We start from the raw sequence: 12283 nt of genomic DNA, 5'->3' as shown, positions 1-12283 counted from the left end.
GTTTAGTATGTGGTCACTTTTCATGCACACAGATTTTCCTTCCTTCCTTCCTCCCTTCCTTCCCTTTTTTTTTTTTTTTTGAGAACTCTAAACTTTTCAAATGTTGGAACTTCTGCACATTCTATTTTTTATATCTATTACTGCCGTAGACTTAATTGCGCTGAGAGCAGAGCCTCAGATAAAGGCTTGCATGTGGTAATATACTTAGGAATGTGATTCCAGGAACAGGTGTGAGTGATGAGGGCTGTAAAAAAGGAGGAAAAAGCAACACAACAATCATGCTATTGTGTTAGCCAGCACTACTGGTAACTGCTGCTTGATCTTGCAGGACACACAAGGAATCTTACCAAATATGTCTCCAAACCATATAACTCAGAACTAGCTGTCAGAAATGTGGGCTGGCCTCTCAACATTGTCTCTGGTATCTGCAAATGCACTCAGAAAAAGTGGCTCTGACTGGACTCATCTTCCTGGCCTCTGACCATCCTGGTCACCAAGTTCAGTTTCTGCAATGTCTTCTAGCTAATGTTTTAAGTACAGTTCATCATTTTCTCCATTGAGAATATGAGTTTCAAGTATCTAATCCGAAATCACACAAAGAGAATGCCATGCATATAGTTTCTAAAATGCAAGAGATTCTGAACTTCAACATACTTTTCACCCAAGTACTTTTCATAAGTTATTGAGGAACTGTATTACTGGTTTTTTTTTCTCCTAATATAAGGTGAATATATACTCTTAGTTTCTCTTCAAAACACACAAATCTTTCATCTTTTACCAATATAAGGTGAATATATACATATTGGAATATCTTATTCTTTGTAATGACTGACTATGGCCAAACATTAAATTTGAGCATTTATTTTACCATTATTATTGGATATTTAAGGTGATTACAATTTGGCTACATTAGAAACAAGACTTAAATGAACATCCAAGCATATCTTTGAGTCACAAGAAATGGACCAGGCTCAGAGCAGGTCTGCCAGCCTATAGTGTGTGGGTTCCTGACTTTGTATAGGAAAGAGTTCACAAAACAAGTCCAGGTGATTTTGAGAGTACATTTATTAAAGCTAGGGGTAGGAAAACAAACATAGGTCTTAGGATAGAAAAAGCAACAGGAGATAGCCTAGGCAGGGCTGCTTTGACTCTCCATAAATGTTATAGGAAAGAAGTGAGCTAAAGTAGGGTTGCTTTTAGCTCACTGAGAATGTTACTGGGCAGCCTTTTGCTGTCCCAGAACAGTCAGTGGGGTTCTATTGCTTGTTGCCTAGAGGCATAACTCTGGAGACAGAAATTAGATGAAAAGGAAAGGGATTATTTATTTAAAGGTTAAATAGGTTTGGAATGGTGACAGGTTTGTGCCTCAGGGCCCAGCTCCCTTTTAAAATACCCAAAGAAGAAGACTTCTGGGTCAAGACCTTGACATAGGCAGACATGGTTCACCTCTTCACACAATCACATCAAAATTACACCTAGAATACAGAACAACCATCTCTTAGGAACATCAGAAATTGAGCTCAATGGAAGTCTGACAAGTTTGGAATTAAAGAAACCACATCCATCCAGATGGGTAGGACAGATGCAGATATCAAATTGGCTGGTCCCACACCCACATGGATAAAAATTTAGGAGTAGTATCTTAGGAATGAGGAGTCCCAGCCCCACACCAGGATCCCTAGCCCAGGGTTTCAGTGCCAGGAAGATAAGTCCCAAAACTTCTCACTGCAAAACCTAGCAAGGATTGAGTCAGGGAAAGAAACTGCTGAAGCCCAAAGCAGTTCCTCTTAAAGAACCCACACACAGACTCACCTACACAGACACACTCTCTGAGCTTCAGTACAGGGTAGCAGCTTGAAAGGCACCAGTGGTATACTGGGAGAAACTAAAGTATCTGGCATCAAGGTGAGCAGAGGACATTGTTCCTTTGCTAAATACTCCCCCCATCCACGCCAGTAAGCTGGTGCCCTATATGAGACTCCGACAAACTGGCTAACACTGTTTGACCCACCTTGAAGATCCCCAGAGGCTCTGCCCCATACAACTTATTGGCCCACCCAAACTGCTTTTCCATATGAATGGCTGGACTCGACTCATAAATCCTATCAAACAAGCAGTAGCTGGCTTCTGTGAGCCCCAGGCCCAGAACAAGCAGCCTAGATTCACAGCTTGGCTTTGCCTGGGAATCTCCAAGCCCAGCACAAGCAGCAACCATCTCAGATTGCTTTACAGCTCAGGCAGGATGGCCTCAGGCAAAAACACAGGTGGGAGATGACCTTGGCCTGCAACACCCAGGAAACACCAGGGTCAGCACACCCAGTGCACAGCTACAGACCATGTTGGAGCCACCACCCTACACCTGCACAGCTGATCCTCCACAGAGGGTGGAAGTTGGTGGCCAGTGGTCACAGCCAGTCTTCGCAGCTAACTGGCCAGGGTAAATCCCTCCCATTGATCTGCCAACAGCAACCAAGGCTCAACTACAAGAGGATAGTGTTCTCAGCCCACATGAAAGGTGCACCTTGTGTACCCAGCTTGGGTGATAGGGGAGGCTGTGCCACTGGACCCTACAGGACACTTACTACCTTAGGCCACACGACCAAGACACAGAATCAAAGCAGCTATACCTAATACATAAAAACAAACACAGGGAGGCTGCCAAAATGAGCAGGAAAGGAAACATGGCCTAGATGAAACAACAGATCAAAACTCTAGAAAAGGAGCTAAACAAAATGGAGATAGGCAATCAATCTATCAGATACAGAGTTGAAAGTGCTGTTTGTAAGGATGCTCAAGGAACTTAGTGAGGACTTCAACTGCATAAAAGATTCCATCAGAAAACGCTGTGGCTGCTGTAGCTCAGTGGATTAAATATGGGCCTTTAAACTGGTTCAATTCCCAGTCAGGGCACATGCCTGGGTTGTATGCCAGGACCCCAGTATGGGCCAGGCAAGAGGCAACCACACATTGATGTTTCTCTCTCTTTCTCCCTCCCTTTCCCTCTGTCTAAAAATAAATAAATAAAATCTTTTTTAAAAAACAGTAGAACTGCATATGGTCTCCTGGAGTCAAGATGGGTCATACCTTCAGTTACTGAAACAATAGCTTTTACATACATTGATTTCTAAGCTTATTAGCAAGTACCTAAAAATTTCCAGCATTTGAGTTTCCCATCACCTTGATTCAGTGACCTCTGGTTGATCTACCCCATTACAAACATTAAAGAACACATCTGGAAAGCTAATGAATATTCTGCTGAAACCCTCCCCTGAGACTTCCCCTAAAATCCCTGCCCCCAGAAGAGACATAAAAGTCCTTGAGACAAAGAATGTCTGCCTGGGCACTCCCTTCAGCATGCCTTTTCTTTCTCAGAGTATGAATTTTCTCCTAAACTCTAAGGGTCCCCATGAGATTTGCAAACAGGAGAGCAGTGGGCAGTGGCAGCTTGTCTCTTGCTTACTCCCTGTACCTACTCCTAGGCCTCTTTTTCTGACTTCTTGTAACAAAGGGGTCAGGCCAGAGGCCAGGAGAAGGCAGGTTACAGGGAGAAAACACCAGGTCAGAAATGAAGATGAGAAGGGGCTTGCTCTCCCAGTGAAGGGAGGGGCCACCAGAAAAGATCTCCTGAGGCTACTATAAGCAAAAGGAATGTGTCTACAGTAACCAGCCCAGCTGCACATCATAGTACATGGCTGTGGGCACCAAGCAGTCTTCACTCAGCAGAAGGGAGCTATACTGAGCATGCATAGTTCAAGACTTCTGACCCCTTGCACAAAATGGCAGTGAAGAGAGGCAAAACGAACATGGTGGATATTAGTGCACATTGGTTAAAAAGCCAGATGTTCCATCATGCAGGGATTTCTGGATGGAGTCTGTAAATCAGGACACGTTGAGATGTGCATTCTCTTTCCCCTCCCCTGGCTAGCCTAGGTGGTATTCAAACACCACAGGTGATAGGGGACTCAAGAGTTGGAAAATTTTAGTTTAGGTAATAGATAATAAACTTAGTAATCAATGAATGTAAAAGCTATTGTTCCAGGAACTGAAGGTATGACCCACCCTGACTCCAGGAGACCATAAGCAGTTCCACCTTTGTACCTCAGGAAGACTGCAAGCAATTCAAGATGGTATCTGAGCCATTGTACTCCAGGGTGAGATGACCACTGCCCAGGGAGAGAATGCTAGTTTTGTTTTGTTTTTAATCCAATGAACTTTTCACTTAATTCCAAGCCTCATACGTACACTTTGTTCTTCTTAACAAAGGGGCCATTTAAAAACAGAATTTAAGACCGTCTGTTAGGGTATGAACTTACTGTTTTCTCAGATCACTGGCCCTCTGAATGAAGCACTCATAAAGATTCAATCCCTGTCTCTGCTTATTGGGTTCAGTATGTGACAGGCAGCATAAACACTGGTCTTTTCCAGTTTCACAGGGAGTCTGAATTTCTCAGACTGGCAGATGCCTTGGAGACTGCATGGCTAGGCTCCAAGCTCCTGCACTCCTCCTGCACAGAAAGCAGCAGCACTAGCTGAACTGTGGCCACGCTGCCTGGATAATCCTGTTGCAGATATCTGAATTTCATAAAGGATGGTACTTTTAGGAGTGGGAAAAGTGATTTAAGGTACATTCTTGAACTGGCAGGGTGTGGCAGGTTTATTTTTCTTTGGGTATATTATTTACTTATATTTTATTGATTATATGATTACAGTTGTCCTGAATTTTCCCCCATTTCCCCCTCCACCAAGCACCCCCTGTGCCCCTGACTTCCTCAGACAATACCCCCACCATTGTTCATGTCCATCAGTCATGCATGTAAGTGTTCTTGGCTACTCCATTTCCTATACTGTACTTTACATCTCCATGGCTATTCTGTAACTACCTATTTGTACTTCTTTTTTTTTTTTAAGATTTTATTTCTTTATTTCTAGAGAGAGGGTTAGGGAGGGAGAAAGAGAGGGAGAGAAACATCAATGTATGGTTGCCTTTTGAACACCCCCAACTGGGGACTTGGACCCAATGGGGACCTGGCCCACAATCCAGGCATGTAACAGGACTGGAAATTGAACCAACAACCCTGTAGTCTGCAGGCTGGCACTCAATCCATTGAGCCAGACAAGCTAAGGCCCTATTTGTACTTCTCAATACCCACACCTTCTCACCTATTCTCTTCCTCACTCCTTGCATCTGGCAACCATCTGGTAACTAACTTCTTTTCTCTTGCTGCTTTTAAGAGGCTCTCTTTATCTTTAACGTTTGGCATTTTAATTATGATGTGTCTTGGAGTGGGCCTTTTTGCATCCATCATAATTAGGATTCTCTGTGCTTCCTGGACTTGCATGTCTATTTCCTTCACCAAATTAAGGAAGTTTTCTTTCATTATTTTTTCAGATAGACTTCTAATTTTTTGCTCTTTCTCTTCTCCTAGCACCCCTATGATACGAATGTTGGACTTCTTGAAGTGGTCCCAGAGGCTGTTAATACTAGCCTAACTTTTTTTTATTCTTTTTTCTTCTTTTTGTTCTGCATGGTTGTATTTTTCTTCCTTATGTTCCAAATCACTGATTTGATTCTCAACTTCATCCACTCTACTGTTGTTTCCCTGTAAATTGTTCTTTATTTCAATTAGTGTATCCTTCATTTCTGATGGAATCTTTTATGCAGTTGAAGTCCTCACTAAGTTCCTTGAGCATCCTTACAAACAGCACTTTCAACTCTGTATCTGATAGATTGATTGCCTATCTCCATTTTGTTTAGCTCCTTTTCTAGAGTTTTGATCTGTTGTTTCATCTAGGCCATGTTTCCTTTCCTGCTCATTTTGGCAGCCTCCCTGTGTTTGTTTTTATGTATTAGGTATAGCTGCTTTGATTCTGTGTCTTGGTCGTGTGGCCTAAGGTAGTAAGTGTCCTGTAGGGTCCAGTGGCACAGCCTCCCCTATCACCCAAGCTGGGTACACAAGGTGCACCTTTCATGTGGGCTGAGAACACTATCCTCTTGTAGTTGAGCCTTGGTTGCTGTTGGCAGATCAATGGGAGGGATTTACCCTGGCCAGTTAGCTGCGAAGACTGGCTGTGACCACTGGCCACCAACTTCCACCCTCTGTGGAGGATCAGCTGTGCAGGTGTAGGGTGGTGGCTCCAACATGGTCTGTAGCTGTGCACTGGGTGTGCTGACCCTGGTGTTTCCTGGGTGTTGCAGGCCAAGGTCATCTCCCACCTGTGTTTTGCCTGAGGCCATCCTGCCTGAGCTGTAAAGCAATCTGAGATGGTTGCTGCTTGTGCTGGGCTTGGAGATTCCCAGGCAAAGCCAAGCTGTGAATCTAGGCTGCTTGTTCTGGGCCTGGGGCTCACAGAAGCCAGCTACTGCTTGTTTGAGAGTATTTAGGAATTTGTGAAGCATGAGTCGAGTCCAGCCATTCATATGGAAAAGCTGTTTGGGTCAGCCTATAAATGGGTTGGGGGAAGTCTCTGGGGATCTTCAAGGTGGGTCAAACAGTGTTAGCCAGTTTGATGGAATCTTAGATACAGCATCAGTCTGCCAGATCTGTGGGGGAAAGGCACAGAAAAGGGACAGTGGGTTCTGCTCACCATGATGACAGACACCTCAGCTTCCTCCTGCATGCCACTGGTGCCCCTCAAGCTACCACCATGGTGCTGAAGCCCAGAGGGAGTGAGTCTGATTAAGTGAGTCTGTGTGTGGGTTCTTTAAGAGGAACTGCTCAGAGTTCCAGAAGTTTCTTCCCCTGACTCAATCCCTGCTGGTTTTGCAGCCAGAAGTTGTGGTAACTTATCTTCCTGGCACTGGAATCCTGAGCTGGGGGCTTGGTGTGGGGCTGGGACTCCTCACTCCCAAGATATCCCTCCCAAATTTCTATCCACCATATTTGGATGTGGGACCAGCCTGTTTTGTGTCTGCATCTGTCTTATCAGTCTGGATGGATATGGTTTCTTTAATTCCATAGTTGTCAGACTTTCATTTTTTTTGGTGTTGGTTGACTGATGGTTGTTCTATATTTTAGTTGTAATTTTGTTGTACTTGTGCAAAGAGGCAAGCCATGTCTGCCTACACCACCATCTTAACCAGAAGTTCTAAGCCCCATATTTTTGATTCAACACAATCTCATACACACACACACACACACACACACACACACACACACGTGTATATAAAGATCATCCATTATACAATGTTTGAAGTGTGCACTGAGCATTAGAAACAATTGATAAATTCCAATGTGTGGGTTAAAACACCCAGAGTACCTCTGCTCAATGTCTGCATAGAGACACCTGCTACTCCTGAGAGATTCCTGTTTGCACTTGATTCTGAATCTTTGCAAGTTCCTCCCTGGGGCAGGTTGAAATTTCTAGAAAATTTATTTTGATAGAAATATATGTATACAAATAAAATAATTATTATTCTGCCCTGGCTGGTGTTGTTCAGTCAATGGAGTCCTGACCTATGAACCAAAAGGTTGTTGGCTTGATTCCCAGTCAAGGCACATGCCTGGGTTTTCAGCCAGGTCCCTGACTGGGGGCATGTGAGAGGCAACTGATGGCTGCCTGTGATGAATGCGTGATGGATGTTTCTCTCACATATTGATGTTTCTCTCCCTCTTTTCCTCCCTTCTCCTCTCTCTAAAAGTAAATAAATAAAATCTTAAAAGTTATTATTCTGTTTGGCAAAGCTTCCCAAGTAATTTTGAGCATATTAAACAGGCCTAATTACTTCAAAAACTTCTTATGTAATGAGAGAACAAACATTTGAGGTATTCCAGGGGTCCACTGGAATAATTCAAAGTCACTTCTCAGTTTTTAAATTTAAACTTTGGGAAGGTTGTCATTTTTAACCAATAGATTCTAACATAAACTTTTTGTAAAACAACACATTTTGGGGAGGTAGTAGCCCAAAAAGACATTAATTAAACTTAAAACCAGGTTTGATATCAAATATTTTGTCCAGAACATAGGATCCTGCTTAATTTTTTATATGAGTACTTCGTATCTTTAAGCCAATAAAATATTACACCCTACTTATGTCATCCAGAGGCAGAAAATGCACCAGACGTAGTGCACTAAGACATACCATATAAAGACTACATGCATGAAAATGAACACATAAAGACCACACACATAATCTGAATTACTAATTATTGTAGAGAAAGTATAATATTTTTCTTATTTGCTTTTGACAACTTTAAGATGACTGAAAAGGGGATGGAAGGTCTTGTAACAGGGTGCAGCCAAGGTTGGGGGGGACCCAAATAGGGATTTATAATGGGGTCCAGTACTCGGTGTCCAGGAAATACTAGAAAAAAATATATATATAGGATGTCCTCACCCCTAGGAGTCTGAGCTGGGTTTGGGACACATAGAGCAAGGACATTGAGAGTTGTTTTGAATAGCAACAATTTTACAGATAACCTCTAGAATGGTCATTTAACATATCTATAACCTTTAACTGTTTTCATAGATATGTTAAACAGCTGTGGCTGTGCTTTGTGGCAGGGGCATGGGAGTTACTTCCACCCATGATGCAACTGGGAGGCAACTCCCCCTGGTTACAGAGCCTGTGTAAGAACTTGGAGATTATTGGCTCTGCACCACAGGGCCACACATGCCTGGACTTACTATGGCAGCCCAGTAAAGCTGGAAGAATATGGGAATGCTGGCAGCTGTGGCCAATTGTGGGAGCAGTCAGAAATGGTGCAGAAGAGGAAGATTGGTGCTGGGATTTAAACCCAGGCAAGGCAGCTTTTTGGGACCTCGTGGCTTTGGCAGAGAAGAATCGTGGACTTCTATTTCTTTTTCTGAGATACAGTACTCCGGACTGGGCAGAGGGGGAAGGAAGGACTGTGCATTTGAAGGCATTCTAAAGGACTTTGGGATCTCAATGAAGACATTAAGTTATTACTCTTAAGTTTGTGTAACTCTTTAAATAAATAATCCCTTTCTTTCACCAGTCTCTGGCATTGAAAGACATCTTTCCCTGGTGGCTGGCAAGGCAAACCTAGTACAAGGTGGGGGACCCCCAGAGCACAAGGGTGGGTCCATTCGGTAATAGCATATAGTTGCCTATGCAAATGAAATGAAAACAACTATATGCTATAGTTGCCTATATATGCTATAGTTGCCTATGCAAATGAAATGAAAACAACTATATGCTATAGTTGCCTATATATGCTATAGTTGCCTATGCAAATGAAATGAAATCCCAAAGTCCTTTAGAATGCCCTCAAGGCAATTCTAAAGGCAACACTGGAGTCAAAGAATGTCACTGGAGAGAAACTGCAGTCTGACTGAGATTTTTTCTTTACAAACTAAAAAGTTTTACACACTTTTACAAACTTCTATGGTCTTCACAAACCTTTCTGCAACTTTCCCAAACTGTCTTATCCCTTTAGACATAACCATCTTTAGAATAATTCCTTTTCGATCCTTGTCCTTCAACATTGCATCCCCATGCTTTATGCCTTCTATTATTAAAACCATACAATTTCTTTCTAACTTAATTTGCACGTAACTTTTAAAAACCTCAATTTCCAATGATGGCCAAAAAGTAAGCAACCAGTATTCCTTAGATTGACTTATGAACATGTAAGAGGGTGCAGCCAGGGGTACCTCAAAAGAAGGATTTATAATAGGGTCCAGAAGTCAGGGTGTCCACGAAATATTAAAAATATGGGATATCCTCACCCCCACAAGTCTGAACTGGGGGATGGGACACATGAGGCAGGACCATTGAGACTTGTTTTGCAAAGCAACAGTTTTGCAGATAACCTCTAGAACAGTCATTTAACACATCTATAACCTTTAACTGGTTTGATAGATATATTAAACAGCTATGGCTATGCTTTGAGCAAGGGAGATGGGAGTTACTTCCACCCAGGATATAACTGGGCGGCAACTCCCCCTGGTTACAAAGCCTGCATAAGAGCTTGAAGATGATTGGCTCCACACCATAGGGCCACACCTGTCCAAACTTACTACAGCAGCCCAGAAAAGCTGGAAAAACAAGGGAATGCTGGCAAATGTAGCCGATTGTGGGAGGCGTCAGAAATGGGGCTGCAGAGGAAGATTGGCTCTGGGATTTAAACCCAGGCATATCAGCCATGACAGGAGAAACTTGCTGCTTTAGTAGAGAATCACCATGTGGCTTTGTCAGAGGAAAAACCATGCAGCTGCAGCAGGTGAGAACCTTGTGGCTTTTGGTCTTTCTTTGTCACTCAGCTTGTAAAGCCAGAAAGCAAGATGTAGCAGCGATGAAGAGCTCTCTCTTAGTAGTTTGGAACAATGCAGGAGACACACTGCAGGAAGGAAAGGGGTGAAAGGACTCTTGCTGGTGGGCCATAAGAAGGTGCCATGTGGTTTTGGATTAAGAACTGGAGATCCCAGCGACACAGCTGATGGTTCCAGGAACTGAGGGAGGCCTACCAGCTGAGCACGGATTACTGGGAAGAACCTGGGGCTACCTGAGCCATGGACTTCTATTTCTTTTCCTGAGATACAGTACCCCCGATTGGGCAAAGGAGGGTAGGGGAAGGGAGGACTGTGTGTGTTTGTGGGTGTTTTAAGGGACTTTGGGATTTTAATGAAGACATTAAGTCATTAGTCTTAAGTCTGTATAACTTTTGAATGAATAATTCCCTTCCTTTTCACCAATCTCTGACATGGAGAGCTATAATTAATTCCCTGGTGGCTGGCAAGGTGAACCTAGTACAGGGGAACCCCAGGAGGAGGGGGAGTCCATTCAGTAACATTGTTTGATGCCTTCTGTGGTGGCCAATCAAGGAAAATCATGGGAGACCACATGTGCAGTAACTTTAAAGTAATATAACTACTTGCACACATGTAGTAAAAGCCTGCCAAAACTAGCCAGGAAGGATCAGCCCTATAAGAATAGAATCCCTTCATCCCATTAGGTCAATCTCTGCTTGGAGCTGGCCAGCTCCCATGTTCTCTGCTATAAGCTTTGTGTGTTTCATTCAATTCTTTGTCCTGATCACCAAGAACCTGGTTCCCTGTGCCCACCTGTGACAAACATTTTTCATGACCTTTAGAAACATAGGTTTCTCTATTGGCAATGACACTCTCACTCTCAAGAAACACACCTCCAATAAAGCACAAAACATTTATCTACAACTCCAAATCCACTAAACAATCTCTTTGTAATAAAAAGCCAAAAGCAAGTCTAGCAACCCTTGTTTCAGTATTTCATAATACCTAATAACCCTTGTTTCAGTATTTCATAATACACTCAATTACTTGCATCAGAATTTACCAATTTAGAAAGGAATAGCTGAAATAAATTATTAATTTGCTCAGCTATAGCTAAGATTAGCTCCTTTTGATATGAATTATCTCCCCTGCTGCAATTTTGAGAAAGAAGAGTAAAGTAGGAGGGATCACAACAACTGACACTAAACTATACTACAAGGCCACTGTAATCAAAACAGCCTGATACTGGCATAAAAACAGGCACATGGACCAATGGAACAGAGCAGAGAGCCCAGAAATAAACCCAAGTCTCTACAGTCATTTAATATTTGACAAAGGAAGCAGCAACATAAAATGGAATAAAAATAGCCTCTTCAACAAATGGTGTTGGGAGAACTGGACAGCTACATGCAAAAAAATGAAACTCGAGCACCAACTTACACCTTATACAAAAATAAATTTAAGGTGGATAAAAGACTTAAATATAAACCGTGACACCATTAAAGTCCTAGAGGAGAATGTAGGCAGGAAAATCTCAGATATTTCACACAGAAACGTTTTTATTGACATGTATCCTACAGCAAGGGACATAAAGGAAAGAATAAACAAATGGGACCTCATCAAAATAAAAAGCTTTTGCACAGCTAAAGAAAACAGTATCAAAATAAAAAGAGAACCAACTGTATGGGAAAACATATTTGCCAATGATACCTCAGACAAGGGTTTAATCTCCAAAATATATAAAGAACTTACACGACTCCACTCTAAGAAGACAAGCAACCCAATTAAAAAATGGGCAAAGGACTTGAACACACACTTCTCCAAGGAGTACATACAGAAATTTCATCCAAAGACACATGAAACGATGTTCAATATCGCTAGCTATCAGAGAGATGCAGATTAAAACCACAATGAGATACCACTTCACACCAGTCAGAATGGCCATCATAAACAAAGCAACAAACAACAAATGTTGGAGAGGTTGTGGAGAAAAGGGGACCCTAGTGCACTGTTGGTGGGACTGTAGACTGGTACAACCACTATGGAAAGCAGTATGGAACTTCCTCAGAAA

The sequence above is a fragment of the Phyllostomus hastatus genome, unplaced genomic scaffold (assembly GCF_019186645.2).
Source record: "Phyllostomus hastatus isolate PE091 unplaced genomic scaffold, TTU_PhHast_1.1 phas_contig_17, whole genome shotgun sequence".
In the NCBI taxonomy this organism is placed as follows: Eukaryota; Metazoa; Chordata; class Mammalia; order Chiroptera; family Phyllostomidae; genus Phyllostomus; species Phyllostomus hastatus.
Note: the sequence above shows the minus strand (reverse complement) of the source record.